This window comes from Lutra lutra, chromosome 7, assembly GCF_902655055.1.
Source record: "Lutra lutra chromosome 7, mLutLut1.2, whole genome shotgun sequence".
In the NCBI taxonomy this organism is placed as follows: domain Eukaryota; kingdom Metazoa; phylum Chordata; class Mammalia; order Carnivora; family Mustelidae; genus Lutra; species Lutra lutra.
The window spans coordinates 9,688,438-9,694,578 of NC_062284.1; positions in this window are offsets into that span (position 1 = coordinate 9,688,438).

Consider the following 6,141-nt stretch of genomic DNA (forward strand, 5'->3'; position numbering starts at 1 on the left):
AAGCTGATATAAAAAGAGATAGAAAATATGAATAGTTCAATAGTTAATAAAATAATTGAACTTGTAATAAAAATCTTCCCATAATGAACTTCAGGCTCTAATAATTTCACTGGTAAACTTTTTCAAACATTTAAGAAAGAAAGAATACCAGTTCATACAAATGATTCCAGAAAACAGAAGTAAGGAAAAACTTCAGCTCATTTTATGAGGCAGCACAACTTTGATATGAAAAGTTGATAGAGACATTACAAAAAAGCAAAATTATAAGTTAACATCTCTAATGAACACAGAATCTATTTTAAGAAGATTTATTTATTTGAGAGAGAGAGAACATGTTCGTGTGAGGGCCAGAGGGTGAGGGAGAGAGAATCTCAAGCAGACTCCATACCTAGCATAGGGCATGGGGCTTGATCTCATGACCAAGAGATCACGGCCTGAACCAAAACTAAAAGTTGGACTCTCAGCCAACTGTCCAACACAGAACAGTTTTTGATATAAAAATAGTAAACAAAATATGATCAAGTCAAATAAATAAGATATAAAAAATATACGGTATCATTGCCAATTTAGGTTTGTTTGGGGAATATGTGATTGATTTAGCATGCAAAAGTCAAACAATGTAGGACAACTGCCTGGCTCAGTGGGTAGAGCATGTGACATGATCTCAAGGTTGAGTTTGAGCCTCATGTTGGGGATAAAGATTACTTAAAAGTCAACAAACATTAATCAATGTAATTATCCATATTAATTGAATAAAAGAGTAAAACTATATGGTCATCTCCATGGATGGAACCAGAGGGTATTATGCTTAGCGACATAAGTCAATCAGAGAAAGACAATTATCATATGATCTCCCTGATATGAGGAAGTTGAGAGGCAATGTGGGGGGTTTGGGGGGTAGGAGAAGAATAAATGAAACAAGATGGGATCAGGAGGGAGACAAACCATAAGAGAGTCTTAAAATCTCACAAAACAAACTGAGGGTTGCTGGGGGTGGGGGGGGTAGGGAGAGGGTGGTGGGGTTATGGACACTGGGAAGGGTATGTGCTATGGTGAGTGCTGTGAAGTGTGTAAACCTGGCAATTTGCAGACCTGTACCCCTGGGGCTAATAATACATTAAATGCTAATAAAAAAATAAAAAAATAATTAAAAAACAAACAAACAAAAAAACTATATGGTCATCTCAATAGATGGAAACATTTGGCCAATTATTCATTACTTTTATATATACTTTTTAGCAAATTGAAAGATGAAAGGAGGCTCTTTAATCTGATAAAGATTAAAAATAAGTACCCATGGCTAATATCATACTTAATGGTAAGAATGCTTTCCTTATGAAATTAGGAGTAGGATACTGCTGTTCATCATCACCACTTTAATAATTAACATCATACATAGCAACATGAAGACTTTTCCCCCCTGAATTTATGAATAAGACAAGTATATACAGTATTACCACTTTAATTCAACATTTTATGAGAGGTTTTCATAGGAGCAATAAGGCAAGAAAAAGTTTAAATAAGAAATAGAAACGTTGGAAACAAAAATTAAATTTTGTCTTATTCATATATACTATATGGCTTCAAAATCTGAAATAACATACAAACTGTTAAAACTAATAAATGAATTTAGCCAGGATACAAAGATACAGGATATGAGAACAATATATTAAATATTTAATAAATATATTAAAACCAATGTACTTTGATCCTAGATATAAAGTCAACATAAAAATTTTTATTTTGGTATATTAGCAACAAATAATTTGAAAACAAAGTTAAAGTACCAGTTAAATAGAATCAAGAGTGTGAAATAGTGAAACATAACACTAACAAAACATGTGCTAGATCTCTTCACTGTAATCTATAAAGTAACACTGAGAAAAGAAGATCTAAACAAATGGCAAGACATATAATGTAAAAGGAGTAGAAGACAACATTGTTAAGGTGTCAGTTCTTACCAAATTCATCTATAGATTTAAGGTAATTCTAATCAAAATCCCATTAGGGTATGTGTGTGTGTGCGCACGTGCATGCATGTACATATGTGGGTAAATCAATAAGTTGGTTCTGGGGAGGAGCAAGATGGCGGAGAAGGAGATGGAAAATATTAGGTTCCAGTTGGGGTGCCTGGGTGGCTCAGTGGGTTAAGCTGCTGCCTTCGGCTCAGGTCATGATCTCAGAGTCCTGGGATCGAGCCCCGCATCGGGCTCTCTGCTCAGCAGGGAGCCTTCTTCCTCCTCTCTCTCTGCCTGCCTCTCTGCCTGCTTGTGATCTCTCTGTCAAATAAATAAATAAAATCTTTAAAAAAAAAAAAAAAAGAGAAAAAGAAAATATTAGGTTCCAGGAGTTCAGCTAGAGAGTTATCAGACCATTCTGAACACCTACAAACCCAACAGGAGTTTGAAGAGAAGAAGAGCAGCAATTCTAGTAACAGAAAAGCAACCACTTTCTGGAAGGTAGGTCGTGGGAGAAGTGAATCCGAGACAATGGGAAGATAGACCGCAGGGGGAGGGGCCGGGTCCCAGCAAGTGGTGGAGCCGCGGAGCACAAAAGTGAACTTTTATAAGTCTGCTCCACTAAGGGACATTGCTCCAGAGGCTAAGTGGGAGTGGAACCCTCACAGGGACAATGTGGTCTCAGGACACCTGGGGTCAGAGAAAGATCTGGGGGTGAAATTTGAGTGTGGTAGAGCTGCCAGGTATCGGAGCAGGGAAGCCGGCTATACAGATGGAGCCGAGGAGGGGCTCTCAGGTTGGGGTTACCTTGAGCCGGGATCCAAGACACAGTCAGGAACCCTTCAAGCAGGGACCCCACAAGTGGCAGATCCAGGGAGAACCCCTCCTTCCTGCTCTGGGAGGAGTGGCACAGGATCACGCAGAAGGGATCTTGCAGCAGGAATCTGCTGGGTGTGGAGACTCCAAGCAGGGCCATGCGCCAGAGATAGAAATGCTGGGTCCCAGGCCAGGTGAGCTTGGAACACAGCTGGAGACCAGGGAGACGGAGTGATTGAGCGCTTTTCTCTGAGGCTGCACTGAAGAGTGGGGCCCTGAGCTCTCGGCTCCCCTGGGCGGAGACTGGGTGGCTGCCATCTTCATTCCCGTCCTCCAAGCTGTACGGAAAGCGCTCAGGAAACAAAAGGTCCGAGAGCGAACCCAGGCAGATGATTTAGCCCGGCCACTGGCAAGGGTGGTGCAATTCCACCTCGGGCAAAGACATTTAAGAATCACGGCAACAGATCCTCCCGCAGAAGATTAGCAAGAACATCCAGCCAAGACCAAGTGCACCATTAATGAGAACTGCAGAACTTCAGAGGTTGGGGAAAGCAATACATAGAATTCATGGCTTTTTTCCCACGACCCTTAAGTCTTTCAAAGCTAAATTTTTGAAATTTTGTTTTTTTCTTATTCTATTTTTAAAATTTTTCCCTCTTTCCTATTTTAATCTTTTTAAAAAGTTTTCTCATCAATACCTTTTTATAAATCTTTTAAAATTTTCATTGTTATAGTCATATTCTATCCCTTCATTGGATTTAACCTTATTTTTTGTACATATATAGCTTTTTCTTTCTTTAAAAATTTTGGGATACAGTTTCTTCTAATAGATCAAAATATACCCTAAATCTAATGCATGGCTTTGTTCTAGTCTCCAGTCTGATCACATTCTTCCCCCCTTTTTTTCCTTTTTCAACCAACTTCTTATCTTATCAATTCCTTTTTTAGAGTCTTTTAAAATTTATATTAGTCTAATTTATATTAGTCTAATTGGTCTAATATATATATATGCATATATATATATGGATATATGGATAAAAAAACAAGATAAATGGATAAAAAAATAAGATAAAAAAATAAGACCCATATATATATATGCATATATATATATATTAGACTTGTGAATAGAACAGAGCCACACACTTGATTTTGGTGTATATACAAATACATATATATACATATATGTGTATATGTATATACACATATGTATATGTATTTTATACATAAATTAAATGTATTTAATGTATTTAATTTAATGTATTTAATGTAAAATAAATGAAATACATACACATATATATGTATAAAATACATATACATATGTGTATTTTTTTCTTCTTTTTTTTCCTCCATTCTTCCTCATTTCTTCTCCACCCAGTTTTGGGTCTCTTCTGATTTGGTTAGTGTATATTTTTCTGGGGTCATTGCTACAACTTTAGTATTTTGTTCTCTCATTCATCTATTCTTATATGGATAAAATGACAAGGCAGAAAAACTAACCTCAAAAAACAAGAACAAGACCCAATACTGATAGCTAGGGACCTAATCAATATGGACATTAGTAATATGTCAGAACTAGAGTTCAGAATGATGATTACCAAGGTACTAGCTGGGCCAGTACTAGCTGGGCTTGAAAAAAGAATGGAAGATACTAAAAAATCCCTTTCTGGAGAAATAAAATCCCTTTCTGGAGAAACAAAAGAACTAAAATCTAAAATCTAACCAAGTTGAAATTAAAAAAGCTATTAATGAGGTGCAATAAAAAAAGGAGGCTCTAACTGCTTGGATAAATGAGGCAGAAGAGAGAATTAGTGATATAGAAAACCAAATGATGGAGAATAAAGAAGCTGAGAAAAAGAGAGACAAATAACTACTGGACGACAAGGGGAGAATTTGAGATATAAGTGATACCATAAGATGAAACAATATTAGAATAATTGGGATCCCAGAAGAAGAAGAAGAAAGAGAGAGGGGCAAAGGTTTATTGGAACAAATTACAGCAGAGAATTTCCCTAATTTGGGGAAAGGAACAAGCATCAAAATCCAGGAGGTAGAGAAAACACCCCCTCAAAATCAATAAAAATAGGTCCACACCCTATCATCTAATAGTAAAATTTACAAGTGTCAATGACAGAGAGAAAATCCTGAGCGTAGCTCAGGACATGTAGTCTGTAACATACAATGGCAGAAATATTATATTGGCGGCAGACCTATCCAAAGAGATCTGGAAGGTCAGAAAGGATTGGCATGATATATTCAGAGCACTACATGAGAAGAATATGCAGCCAAGAATAATACATCCAGCTAGGCTGTCACTGAAAACAGAAGAGATAAAAAGCTTCTAGGACAACAAAACCTAAATTAATTTGCAAACACCAAACCAGCCCTACAGGAAATATTGAAAGGAGAGCTCTAAACAAAGAGAGTGCCTAAAAGTAACAGACCAGAAAGGAACAGAGACAATATACAGTAAGAGTCATCTTACAGCCAATACAATGGCATTAAATTCATATCTTTCAATAGTTACCCTGAATGTAAATGGGCTAAATGCCCCAATCAAAAGACACAGGGTATCAGAATAGATAAAAAAACAAGACCCATTAATATGCTTTCTACAAGAAACTCATTTTAGACCCAAAGACACCTCTAGATTTAAAGTGAGGAGGTGGAAAACAATTAACCATGCTAATGGACATCGAAAGAAAGCTGGGATGGCAATCCTTATATCAGATAAATTAGATTTGAAGCCAAAGACTATAATAAGAGATGAGGAAGGACACTATATCATCCTCAAAGGGTCTGTCCAACAAGAAGATCTAACAATTTTTAATATCTATGCCCCTAACATGGGAGCCTCCAATTATATAAACCAATTAATAACAAAACCAAAGAAACACATCGATGATAATACAATAACAGTAGGGGAATTTAATACCTCCCTCACTGAAATGGACAGATCTAAGCAAAAGACCAACAAGGAAATAAAGGTTTTAAATGACACACAGGGAGCCTGGGTGGCTCAGTGGGTTAAGCCTCTGCTTTCGGCTCAGGTCATGATCTCAGGGTCCTGGGATTGAGCCCTGCAATGGGCTCTTTGTTCTTTGGCTGGGGGAGCCTACTTCCCCCCACCCCTGCCTGCCTCTCTGTCTACTTGTGATCTCTCCCTGTCAAATAAATAAATAAAATCTTTAAAAAAAATAAGTGAATGACACACTGGACCAGGTGGTCATCACATATATAGTCAGAACATTCCATTCCCAAAGCAATAGAATACATATTCTTCTCTAGTGCACATGGAACATTCTCTAGAATAGGTCACATCCCAAGTCACAAATCAGGTCTCAACCAGTACTAAAAGATTGGGTCATTC